The 14,254-nt window shown below is 38.5% G+C and overlaps 1 pseudogene; it reads right to left on the bottom strand.

Moving 5' to 3' along the window:
• Positions 1-11,676: 11,676 nt before the first annotated feature.
• LOC125918918 (zinc finger CCCH domain-containing protein 14-like) lies at positions 11,677-13,918 on the bottom strand (annotated as a pseudogene).
• Positions 13,919-14,254: the final 336 nt, after the last annotated feature.

Genomic DNA, 14,254 nt, shown 5'->3' with positions numbered 1-14,254 from the left:
GTTAACTTTGATCATTGGTTATGTGATTTTGCCGCAATAAAGGAAGCATTTTTCCTTTTGTAATTGACATGCAATCTTTATTTTGATGGTTTGATCCCATTAAACAACAAACTGATATATTTGTGTAGCTTCTACTGATGATTCTTGACTAAATCAATTATTGCTATATTGGTGGCTAAATGTTTTGTATCTTTTTATCTTAACTGGTTCAGAATCTGGAAGCACAAGGCATCTAATTCTCTCAAGCCCAATGCATGGTACATTAGTCTGGAAACCTCAAGAAACCAACAAAATGGGGTAGAATATAGAGAAAATGTGTCTTGGAGTGGCTTGTGTGGATGGCTTTAAACATAGGCCTTGCCAGTCTTTAAATTTGTGGGCTGTAGCAGTTTATATTGTGGCTGATGTTTACAGGCGTGTGATTGGTTTTTAAAAGCACTGCCAGATTTGGAGGATTAACCCAATTTTTTGTCTGGTATCTTCAAGTGTGGATTCCTATCTGGGTTTAGGAAGAAAAGGGATTCAGTTTAGGGACTGGGATCATTAGGGCCTTCAACTGAGTGAGTAGATTCTCAGGAAGAGATTGAGGTTTCTTCTCGTCAGTCAGAAAAGATTCTTTTGACTCTGGAGAACAAGCTTATTTGTTGACAATGTCAAAATCATTTGGGGAGAAGAGACACCCTTGCAGAGGGAGAACATGCTCACCTCAAAAAAGGTAGTGCTTGCTTTATGGCGTCTCTGCCAGGACTGGGAGGGCATAGAGCCAGAGCAGATACCCCCTGACCTCTACTGTTCATTACTTTTTAAAAAATTTTTTAATGTTTATTTATTTTTGAGAGAGAGATGGAATGCAAGCAGGAGAGGGGCAGAGAGGGAGGGAGACACAGACTCTGAAGCAAGCTCCAGGCTCTGAGCTGTCAGCACAGGGCTCAAACCCACGGACTGTGAGATTATGACCTGAGCCAAAGAAGGCGGCTTAACTGACTGAGCCACCCAGGTGCCCCTACTGTTCATTACTTTTGGAGTACTGAGCAAAAAGATGTAAAGATGTAATTGTTTTTTTTTTCTTTTAATCTCCCACCCTTTTTTTCTTGTTTCTCAACTTGTACTAAGAGACAGACCTTCGTAGAAATTTTGGTTCTGCTGCAGAAGGTCACATGTGGTAGAAAGGGAGTTTCAGATGGCCACAGGGAATGTTTATTTGATGTCTAATGATTAAATGCTGAAAAAGCAAGATTTGGGGATAAGAACATGGCCTGGGTTTCTGCTTCTCATTGGAATTCTTAGGGAAACTCCAGGGGCAGCAAGGGTGGGGGCGGGGGGGGGGGCGGTGGCCACACATGAGCTCTTCAAAACTGGTACAGATTGACTGCCACAGCTAAAAACGCTGACTTATCTCTACTGTCATATTGTTTGTCTGCCTTCCTTCTCCAATGTATTATAAAGTTATGAATTACTTATCATAATCTTTTCCTGGTCTCTCAGAGTTACCGAACTCCTAGAGAAGTTCTAGAAGAATCAGCATAGCAAACTCTGTTCCTTCTAGTTTATACAAAAAAAAAAAAAAAAAAAAGCTGGAGACAGTGGAGGTGATATCACCTTAAGGAGAGAATAATTCAGAAAACAATAACTATCCTATGGGGTAGAGTGCCAGGGAGCCCCCAAGAACCCTTCTTGTGAAGATGGCAGGTGTCTGTAGGAAACAAAGACTTAGCCTTATGTTTTCTAGCAGGATGACTGCTGACTAAAAGGACATGGCGGTCTGCGCAACTGCCACAGCAAAAGAGAAGACCCATAAGGAGAGAGGATGGAGTTCCCCCCTCATCCTGCCCAAGCCTCCATGGGGAAGGTGGCTCCACCCTATGTCCACAGGTCCCAATGTAGGGATAGAGAGGATAGGGATTAATACTCTGCAGGCTTGCCAGGAATTGTCACAGTACAGGGGTAAAGGCACACAAAACAGAGGAATATAGACACCTCCATCCAGTGGCCAGATAGAACTTCCAATTATATCTTTCAAGAGGATTACTCATGACAAGAAACCTTTGAGGAACTGGATTCCTCAGCTACCTATACATATAGTATCCACCAGCTGAGCTAGATGAGCAGGGAGTCTTTCACTTACAAAATATTTACCGAGTACCTACGATTTGTCAAGAGCTGTTATTGTCAAAGGGATAGAGTGTAAGAGTAATAAACCAGACAAAGACTGCTTTTCATTCATTGAGAGAGACAGATAATAGTTAAATGCACAGGGGTGCCTGGGTGGCTCAGTCAGTTAAGCTGCCTACTCTTGATTTCAGCTCAGGTCATAATTTCATGGTTCATGAGTTTGAGCCCCAGTTGGGCTCCATGCTGACTGTGTGGAACCTGCTTGGGATTCTTTCTCTCACCCTGTCTCTCTGCCCCTCCCCTGCTCACTCACATGTTTGCACACTCTCTAAATAAATAAATAAATAAATAAACAAACTTAAGAAATAGATAAATGTACAATATATATGAGACAAAAAGTAATTTTTAAAAAAATCAGAGGAGAGTAAACTTGCCTCAACAGGCAATTATATACAATAATGGCTGCCCCTAGATGGCCCATCCCTCATAAGGGCAAGAAAAGAGAAGAAAGGCAAAGAGGATGAAAGAAAATTATACTCTAAAACAAACATTCTGTGGCTCAAAACAGCCTGGAATGGAGGGGAGGGAAAGCTTTATAGGTATTGAATAGAAGAAGGAGATTTTGTACCAAAATAAGACTGAGATCTTAATAAGATTTTTTAAAAAAGTCATTAGATTGCAGTTTTATTTGTCAATTATATCTCAATAAAGCTAGGGAAAAAAGGTCATTGAATTGGACTGACATGAAACATAGGAAAGAATTGTAAAGTTTAAGTAGGCTCGTTACCCATTAGGGTAAGATCTGGACAAAGCAAAGATGGTAATGATTGTTGAAAATATGCAGCACCACTCCCTACTTATAGACTGATGAATTGAGATGGATTGATTACGCCTGTGTCCTCAGGAGTCCAACAAGTATCTACTACAATGTTTGACCGGCATAACTCATCTGGTTAAAAGTTGCACTATGTGTGGTTTGGAAAATATTGTTTTGCTATAATAAGCATTTGTTAAGCTTTTTAGAGTTTCGTAGCATAGAGCTGGCCCTTTAATAATTTCATATATCTGATTTGTTCTTTAGACTTCTTTAAAAGGTTTGAGGATTTGATTAATTCAACTTTAGAGATGCAGAACAAATTACCCATTTTGGTGAAATACCCCAGGCAATAGCTATGTAAAGAACCTCAATTCTACCCAGATATTTAAATAAAGTCATTCTGGCTGGGATTGAATAGTGTAAGGAATAGGGAAATGAGGAAACAAAGCTGTTTTTTTGCTTTTAAAGTTTTTGTGCTTAACATATAAGAGGAGGAAAGAAATTTAACTTTTGACTTTCATTTTTTTTGAGAAGTTTACTACTAGAAGGGTGCTCATACTCAAATTTGAGAACGTTTTAATTTTTTAAAGTGCATTTATTCTTGAGAAAGAGAGAGAGCATGCACATATGTGTGTACGTGTACGGGGATGGACAGAGAGAGAGGGAGAGAGAGAATCCCAAGCAAGTTCTGCACCATGATCAGTTCAGAGCCTGTAGATCTCACGAACCATGAGATCATGACCTCAGCTGAAATCAAGTGTCACATGCTTAACTGACTGGGCTAGTCAAGTATCCCTTGAAGACATTTTAATATTGCTGGCACTATACTATTATAATTTATAATAGTAAATAGGGGTAATTTATGTAGTCATATGGACTCATGATGTAACTTCTATTGAGATAAAATGGAGAATGTGGTATTATTTGAAACAGGAGAAAGATCAAGGATTTTTGACCTCTGGTGTAGAGCGGCTTTGTGGATGGCTTAATGTATGCCCTTGTCTGATTCACTTCAGAACAGAGTCAACACTGTATGTCTCAGGTCTCCAGACAGTCCAGAGAGGAACAGTCTTTGGACTTGGAGGAAGACCACACTGGAAGAAGGATGGAAGGAATACTGCTTGACAAACTGTGAGATCTCTCCCCTAGAGGACCAGTCATAAACAGCAGGCTTGTATGCTTAAGCATAGTAGGTTACAGAACAAAAATGATGGGAGCCCAAAGAAACATGGGAATTATAATAGGAATTCCTGCTCTCATGGAGATTGTGGGAGGGAAGCTTTTGTGTTGTTTTCCACCACACTCTCCCCACTGATTCTTCCCAAGAGTCTCCCTGGCTCCCTCTTCAGACCCACAGGCAGCCAGCATCCTCCTTTCTTCTACAGGGAAACCCTCTAGGTCAAGCTTGGTGAGGAGAAGTTGAGGCTGCCATTGGCTCTGTCTGAGGAGTAGGTAAATCCAATTCAGGCCAAAGGAGTTAAAAGCCTGTTGCAGTCTTGGGTACAAGCTGTGGCCTTCAATTCAGCAGATACCAATACTTTTATTTTCCTCTGATTCAGAATCCAGAGGGGACAGGGACCATCCTTTGCAAACAGCACCAGTGACCTCTGAGAGAGTGAGTGAAAGAGCGAGAGAGAGCATACAGGATGGAGGTTCAGAGCACAAGAGCTGGAGTACTGAGCAGGCAAACAGACAGAGAGGAGGTGCTCAGCACAGTGATACAAGCAGTGCCTGTGGGATTGCAGGTGTCAGGCACTGTGTTGGGGCTTTTCATGTATTGCCTTATTTAACCCTCTCAGAAATCCAATGCAATGTATATTATTATCCCCAAGGAGACCAGTTAGACTTTTGTAGGGGTGAATTGTATGAAAGAAACCCTTCGAAGCCAGTGACCTTGAAAGGTTTTTGATTATCGTCCATAATAATCTATTAGAAACTAAAGTGTCCAAAAAACAGTAGTTACCATTACTATCTGCGAAATCTAATCTTTTCTTTTTTGTTTTATTTTAAAACATCTGGTTGAAATAATTAAAATATTTTTAAGAGCCACTAATCATTCATGACATTAATTTGAAAGCAAACAAACAAAAAAGTGTTCTAAGCAAAGCCATGGCACACAGATCTGGGCTCACATCCTGCTTTGATCACCATTAGGTGAATGACCTTTTGCAAGTCACCCCTCAGAGTCTCCAACACTCATCTGTAAAATGGGATTCATCCCTCTGAGTTTGGTCAGTTAAAAAGTAGTGTGCCAGTTCAGCTAGGCTGAAGAAAGCCAAGGGAACCATTAGCAGTCAGAGTAGCTGATTAAAAACCAACCAAAATGAAAGTCATGGTCAAGCCTTTAATCGCTTACTGCAACGGTGAGAGCAAGAGTATAAAACTGGAAAAAGTGCTGACCCTTTCCTATTCCATTCCCCCCCATGGAACAGTGCACCCGTCCAAGGTAGGTGGATAAGCACAGATGAGGGGGGTGTCTCACTGAGGACGGATCCCTGAACAAAAAGTTCCTGCAGTTTTGTGGACCTAGGGGCCGAGGAGGGGGAGGAGGAGGAGGAGGAGGACAAGAGGAAGGCTGGGAGAGGAAAAGTGCCAAGGACGGATTCAGAGTGGGGAAAAGTGTCCTCAAGTCTTTCCTCCTCTTGGTAAGGAGGCCTCAAGTAGAAATGCCTGAAGAAGGCCTAGGCTGAGAGCCCCACATAAACACGTCTCTAAACGCAGTTGCCACGACTAGAAATACAAAGATGCATAAGAGCAGAGGGGCCCAGGGTCTTCCTTGCCTGCACTTCTTTCCAGAGACGCAATGTACTCTGCGACTAACTCTGGTGTGGAGAGAGCAACTTTTCCCAGTGAGGTCGGCCAGGTAAAGTCTTTGTAATTACCTATGGTTGGGCCTGAATAGCATGCATGGGATTTTGGCCAGGAGCTGGACTCCTTATAGTATGTAAGAAGGAAGGAAATCTGTATCCAGCAAAAATACCGACTCAGTAGGATTACTGTGATAATTAAATTAAAGGAACTGAAAATAAGTTAGTGCTGGTAATAGTGCCTGGCACATAGTTATCGCTATATATATTCTTTGAGTTAAGCCCCCAAAAGAGCAAGAGTTCAATAAATATTAGCTATTTTGCAATTATCCTGAATCTGACCAAATCCTGTCTACTCTGATCCAAGCCATCCATGGATGATTGCAATCAGAATGGGAAATATATATGAATATTTACCAGGAGAGGGGCACTTGGGTGGCTCAGTTGGTTGAACATCCAACTCTTGATTTTGGTTCAGTTCATCCTCTCTGGGTCATGGAATCGAGTCTCACATAGGGCTCCACACTGGGCATGGAGCCTACTTGGATTTTTCTCTCTCCCTCCACTGTTCTCTCTCTCTCTCTCTCTCTCTCTCTCTCTCTCTCTCTCAAAAAAAAAAAAAAAAAAAGAAAAGAAAGGAAACCCAAGAAAAAAGAAAGGTGATTTTTCCCCGTTGAAATTCAATAATATTCTCAATAATGAAGGAATAATAGAGTTAGAATGTCATCATTTTGCCATCCCCAATAATTAGTCATTGATCATCAACAGCTGCTAAAATCAAAAAAACAAAGAAAAACAGAACTCCTATAACTCCTGAAGGAGGAACATATCACCACCCAGGTTGCCAAAGAAATTGAAAGTGCATCTGATGGAACACCTAGAGCTAATAATCAATTTATAGGACAGGCAGAGGAAAAGAAATATGTTCACTGACATCATGGGGATGCAATGCAAAATCTGGACTGTGGGAACCCCATAGGACAGTCTGGTTTCTTCAGTACAAAATTTAGAGGTCAGTGATCCAGTGGAAGAGACTTAAAAGACAAAATAACGGCTCATGTTATGTGGTTCTTATTTGGACACTTGTACAAACAACTGTAACAAAGAAAAAGTGCATTTATGATATCAAAGCACACATATGCACTACACCCACATTTCAGCAACCCAGACATAGCATTTTACTTTGCCCAGTCAGTAACCCCAAAATATAACATCATTCTGACCTCTATTGCCATAGATTTGTTTTGACTCTTCTTGAACTTTTGGATGATGCAGTATGCACTCTTATGTGTACAGTTTCTTTGCTTAATGTTATGTCTGTGGGATTTAACCATATTGTTGCCAGGAAGCAGTTCAGTTTAAAAGATATATTTTTAAAAGGAGCTTAAATATAAGGTGTTGTTCACTATGGGAATGATTTATTTAGCATGAAAAAAAAGCACTCAGCATCACCTGAAACTATTATAACATTGTGTGTCAACTATACGTCAATTTAAAAAAGTAAAAAAAAAAAAAAAAAAAAAGTCTATATAACAAAAAGCATTCAGTGCATATACAAAATAATTTATAAGACTTAGTCTTTATGAGAACCAATTAGTTTAGTTGTCATAGGTAAAGTTTATGAAAACTAAAAAATTTGAGCTGGATCTTTGAAGAAGTTTAAATCCTAAATAACATAAGGAAAGGGTAATCAAGATGAGAGAATAGTGAATAAACGCTTCAAAAAGTTTTGGAAAAGTGATTAAATCAAAATAGCTGGAGTTAATAGCTGGAGGTGGGGGTTGGTATTTGTGAGATTTTCTCCAAGCTCTATTGAGGTACAATGTACATAAAATAAATGTATATATCTAAGGTGCTACAATTTTGTTTTTAAATATATGTTATATACCTGTGAAACAATCACTACAGTAGAGATAATGAAAATATCTACCATGATCGAAAGTTTCATAGGCCCCACTGCAATTCCTTACTCATATTCTTTCCCCATCTTGCATGCCTCATGAGCATGATTACTTTCAGATGCATACATTTTGCTGCATATATCAATTGTTTATTCATTTGTATTAGTGATGTCATATTATATTTGTTTTTCTCTGTCCTCAAGGTCCATCCATGTTGTCAGAACATGTCACAACATGTTACATCTTCTTTATTCATCTATTGACAAACACTTAAGTTGTTTCCTTTACTTTGCTATTATGAATAATGCTGCAATAAACACAGAAGTCCATTTATCTCTTCAATGTGCTGTTTTCATTTCCTTTGGATATACACCAAGAAGTAGAATTTCTGGATCATATGGTAGTCCTATTGTTAATTTTTAAAGTAAACTCCATATTGTTTTCCATAGTGAATGAACCAATTTGCATTCCCACAGAGTGCGCAAGGGTTCCTTTTTCTTCACATTCTCCCGAACACTTTTTATCTCTCATCTTTGTGATGGCAGCTATTTTCACAGGTATAGGGTAATATCTTATTGTGATTTTGATTTACATTTCCCTAATGATTAGTAATGCTGGCTCATTTTAAAATCAGATTTTTTTTTGATTCTTATTGAGTTGCATCAATTCCTTATATATTTTGGATATTAACCCCTTATTTGATATATGCAAATATTTTCTTCTATCCCCAAAATTACCTTTTCATTTTTTTGATTGAATCTTTTACTCTGTGTAAGCTTTTTAGTTAGATGGAGATGCATTTGTTGAACTATGAATGACAAGAAATCCATACACAAATAAAAGTTCAGATGAAACTGATCATTTAAATGAAGACAGTTGTTAGTGGCATTTTTTTTATGTGTGTTATTCAATTAAGATAGGGTACTATTTTTGTGGAGCTTCCTTTTTAAAACATGGGTGCCTTTAATCAAACTCCTCCTTTGATGGATATTTATGTATTTAATTTTACTTCTCTTTTACCAGTACTTATAAGAAGAAAAAAATTAAAACTTTCTTTTTGATGAATATATCAAAGACCATTTTCAGTATGAATTAATAATTATAAGAATTATTAACATGACACTAAGCAGTTATGAAACAATTAAAATGCACAGATTACACTTTTTCATGGCTCATACCATTGAATGAAACTCACTCCAAGTAAATACACCGCACAGACAAGGATATTAAGAAACTCTGACAGAACTCTGATAATACTCATAAGTCAAATGGAAAGTCTCTGCTTCAGTTTGATTGCTTAACATGTTCCTCTCCTCTGTCAGTGTGTTTGTTTCAAAATAACTTTTAAAAAGTTTCACAGATTCTAGGAGTATCTGGGTGGCTTAGTCGGTTAAGCGCCTGACTTGTGACCTTGGTTCCGGTCATGATCTCTGATCTCGTAGTTTGTGGGATTGAGCCTGCATTGGGCTCTGCACTGGCAGTGTGGGGACTGCTTGGATTCTCTGGATTCTCTCTCTCCCTCTCTCTGCCCCTCTCCAACTCACGTCTCACTCACTCCCAAAATGAATAAATAAACATTAAAAAAAAAAAGGTTTCACAGATTCTGACAAAACTTGGAATATTCCAAAATTTACCCATAATTTTAAGTTCGATTTCTGGTTCAGTCTGCCACTTAAAAGAGAAATGGTTTTGGATTTAGTTTTTCAAATGGAGATAATTATTAACATTTTGAAAGAGATTTCAATAAAGTCAGTAGCTATATAGAAGTTGGAGAGACATGCATTCTGTGCAATGCCAAGTAAATAATTTGTGGCATTATCAGTATTTCAGATAACATTTCAGGTTTTCTTCTGCCCAAATTAGACATTGTCTTTCATCTTGCTGACCAACTTCTATCCGCTATTAACTAATCACTTTGTTAGCCACCTGACAACTTTAAAAAAATTGACCAAGTGTGGTAAACTTCCCAGAGTTGTCAAATGTTATGTGACTCATTCTATTTTCTTGATTTAAAATTGCAGTCAATACAATATGTTTAATGCTTATCATTTATATTTTTGAAGACATTTTGATTGAATTTGATATATGAATAGAGTGACTAGATTATAAAAGTGAACATCATCAAAAAATAGATCATTCTACAAATACTACCTATTACATACATTAGCCTTAGGCAAAAATCATTAACAGTGAACATCAAAAAACAACTTATTATGATTCAAAAGGCTTCTGCGATGCAGATTAGTCTTGGCATCACAGAAGTTCAGAATTGAAAAAGACCTCAAAGAAGACCTTGGAAAATCATACCTGTGATCTTTGGAGTCTTTGCAGTACATCCCTGACAAACCCAGCTTGGATTGAATGTCATCAATGACTTTTAACTCACTTCTTTTAAAGCAGTCCATTCTGTCTTTAGCTAGTTTTGAACTAACATCGATTCCAAATCAGTTTCTCTGTAGCTTTCTCACACTGATTTCACTTCTCCACCAGGATTACACAGAACTAGTCTCAAGCCTTTTCCACAGGAAAATCCTTTTCATGTATTAAGAAAGCAGTATGCTCTCTGAGAATTCTTTTTGTAAGAGAAAACACTCCTAGTTCTTTCAATTGTTCCTTCTTGCCATGGTTTCCCCATTCTGGTTGCTGTCTCTTGAATGTGCTGAAATCTTTTGAGAAGAGAAAATTTATTATATAAACTTACAGATAATGGTCAAACATTTGTTGATAAGTAAATGAATAAATTAATAAATGAAATGTATTGCTGAGGAAAGCTGAAATATAAAATAAAGCATATAACTTGGTCTATGTATTGAATATTACTACTAATTTCAGAAAAAAACAAATCTGTTTTTCAATTTTTTTTTTCACTTAGTGTCTGGGTAGATATATGGGAAGCTGAACAAATATTCATCTTACTCAACATACATATTATAAAGTTATAGTTTCTAACTGCCCTCAAAATTCAAACTGGCTTCTTGACTTAGCACCTATTTGGATTCTTACAAGCTAAAAATTGATGAAAATTTTCAAAATGAATAAATTTTTATAGTCGTATTTCAAACTTATCAACTCCTCTTCAAAAGTTAGTGTACAAATAAGGCTTTTTGTTGTGATGTTAATGTGCTCTTCCAGCAGAAACGTAGTGCTTTGTGATTCAAAAATTATTAGATCCTTTCCATTCCAAATCATTTCCACACTCTGTCTGAATATCGATGAAAGAAAATGGCTGACTCTCTGGAGCAGTGCTGTTCAATAGAACTTTCCACAATGATATAATGTTTGATATTTGCCCATCTAACATGATAGTCACTAGCTACAGGTGGCTACTGAGCACTTGAAGTGAAACTAGTGTAACAGAGGAACTGAATTGTTTATTTTATTTATCTTTAATTATCTTTAATTATTGAAATGTAAATAATTATATGTCGCTAGTAGCTGCCAAACTGGAACAGCTCTAGCTGATGGACCCTCAGATACCCTTGCCTCTTAGTCACTGTGTTCTGAGACATATTAGCTTTGTTTAGATTTTTTTCTTCCCAAATGTGTTTTTTCCCCAAATTGCTGTCACTGCATAAAAAAACAATTTTCGTTATAATATAGGCATTAAAGGCCATGACATTTAAATAGTTTTTAAAAAACTAAAACTAATGGCCTTTGCTTATTTCTCATGCATTTTCCAGTTTTATTTTATAATGTTTCCTTCAATACTAAAAATAAAACCCTTACATCTAGGATATGGCTGTAAGTTCATAAGTAGTAAAGGGGGTATTTTCAAGGGTGGCAGAGGAAAAAGGGAAGAGAAGGAATTACTTATTTTTCAAAGTTAAAAGGTCACATACGTAATAAAGATTGGCTTGAGTTTTAAAACCATGGTCTTTTTTTTTTTTTTTTTTTTTTTTTTTTCAAACAAGCCTCAAATGTTTTAATGGAATTTAGCTTTTCCTTTAAACTGTCTTTTCAGTCAAAACAAACAACAAAAAACACCCAATGTTAAAACCACTTAATAAACTTACAAACTAGAAAAATTAGACACTTCAGATAGGCAATAAACTTCATATTATGAAAGCAATATATATTCCAAGTTTCAAAGGTTTGACAAGTTCTGCTGAGTATCTTTCATCAGTAGATGGAAACTTTCAAACTCCACAATCTTCTCCCAAGTAGCACTGCGTGTCATTCACTGGTTTGAGGTCGAATCCATTTCAAGGCATGTCGCGGCGGTACAGTGATGGTGGGATGATAAAATGCGCAGTCAGGTCTGGGACACTGAGTGTTAAATCTTCAGTGTTTTGGATGATAGAAGGGACATTCCATTTTCTTACAAGCAGGGAAATAACGGCACAGCTGACTACGAGAGGTGGTGCTGGTGTTGTAACTGGTTTTAGAGGCAGTACTGGAATTCTTCTACTCACATGAGTGAAGGGACAATCTGGTTTAGTACATTTTGTATCATATTTACAATTTGGATAAACAAACACTTCTCAGCAAATTTACAATTGGGGAAGGCTTTGCAAGGTGAAACAGGATGATGGTAAGCACACTCATTCCCATTTTTACAGGCAGGCCAATACTTGCAACGCTCCAGAAGTTTTTCTGGTTTCTGGGCCACACTCAGTTCACTCATCTCAGCATTTGCAAAGCTACCATTTGGGTCATCAAGCTGCCTGCTCATCAACTGCAACTGCTGTGGGTGGAGGAGACCTTTGAGTCCCTTGCTTGAGGCTGCAGTTTGGTTTACAGGTTTCATTCCTTCAAAGCACATGTCCTCCTCTTGATCTGACATGTATCCTGGGGGGCTGGGGACACCATCCAGCATCACTATAAGCTTGGGACTTGCAGGTTTATCTAGTTGTACAAGATCTCATGTCTGCATAAGGTGTCCTGAAAGTACCCGAAGGGTATCCGCAGTCTTCATCCCCGACTCCTGGTTTGGTGCCACTACTATTTCCTCAGACAGCTTTGGCTTCTTCAGAATAAATGATCTTGTGTCTGCATGGACCATGGATTCCATGTCATAGTAATCTTGACTGCTCTGCAGAGTTTCTGCCATTACTGGGTCGACTTGTAGTCGGGATAACAACTGCCTCTGTGGAGCTCCTTGACTTTTTTCTATATTATCTCCTTTTGTTTCCTCTTCTTTAATGGGAGGACTTATCCTGGGGGTCCTGCTTTGCACCTGGACCATTTCTGCCAGCAATTCTTCTTGAGAAGTTTGAGTTCTGGGAGCAACTGGAAGTGTCTGTTTCTGTGAGACTGTAGGATAGTTAGTTGTTTTTGTTACAGATTCTTGAGCTTCAGATATAGCCTCCAAAATTAGATTCTTGTTAGCTTGTTTAGAAGGTGGAAGTGAAGGTCTCCTTTCAGGCTTTGCTGGCACTGACACACTGCTGGAGATGCTTCCTGTATGAGACCCACAATCATCATCTTCCTCCTCCTCTTCTCCATCATGATTGAATGTTTTTACTTTAACAACTGAACTTACCACAGGCAACTTTCTCCTCCAAAAGTTTTCTTCCTCAATACTCATTTTTTCTGAGTTGTTTCTGAAGAAGGGACTAGAAGTCTCTTCTAAGCTGTTAATCACTTCCTGTTCACACAAACAGGAAGTGTTTCATATACCCGGCTGTTCTGTATATCAGGTTGCTTGGCAGCATGAATACTGTTTTGTTGCTGCTGAAATTGCAACCTGTTTAAATGAGCACCACTATTTGCATTTCCACTTGCAGGTGGTGGATCAATTTCAATAGAAGGGCGAGAAGAACCATACATAAGTGTCACTGTCGGTTTTTTCTGAGATAAGGGATTCTCCTGCACAAAATTGAGATCATCTGGTTCTGGCTTAATATCAATCACATTTTCAGAGGGTGCTGGCTCCCTCAGAGGCTTCACAGTTGACATTAAACGGGTTGCAGCTCCATCATCATAACTCTGTCTAACATTAGTGGTTTTCTGCTCCTGTGAACTAGTAGAAACCCTGGAATCTCTTTTCTCAGGTCTTGTGCTAGCAACTGCGAGGGGTGGCACTGCAGCTTCAGGTCTTCTCTTGTCTCCCCGACCGAAACTGCTCTTGTTTGAAGACACGTTATTATCAAAGATGTTGGTATCAGAAGACTTGAGACTGGAGGGATCAGTTGTAACAGAACGAAGTTTATCTAATACACCGTGAAGCTAACATAAACTCCTAATTCTTGCAATTTCCCCTTAATGGCACTCCGGATCTTGTGGCTAATCTCGGCGCCCATCTCCATGGCTCCACGGCGGGTGGCGGGCTCAGCCATGCGCGGCTCTTCACTTACCAAGAGACCCGCGCCGGCTCCCGGCCTGCAGCTCCGCCGCCGCCTAAAACCATGGTCTTAAAACAACAACAAACAGTTGGAATATCTCAGATATCAAGTCTTGGGATATAAGGAATATTTGCCATTGGTTCGAGGTTGACTTATGCTACTTTTTAAATAAACACTTAGCGTATAAAATACTGAACAGAGTAGAGCAATGGGAATTTTTTAGGTCTCTTTTGAATGTTCCAAGGACAACTGCAAAGACTTTTTCTAACATATCACACACAATTTCTTTTTAAAACCCTAAAAATCTCACTTTAGAGATGTTGTAAGGAGTGT

The sequence above is a fragment of the Panthera uncia genome, chromosome B4 (genome assembly GCF_023721935.1).
Source record: "Panthera uncia isolate 11264 chromosome B4, Puncia_PCG_1.0, whole genome shotgun sequence".
Lineage (NCBI taxonomy): Eukaryota > Metazoa > Chordata > Mammalia > Carnivora > Felidae > Panthera > Panthera uncia.
Note: the sequence above shows the minus strand (reverse complement) of the source record. Positions and strands in the feature narration are given on the sequence as shown.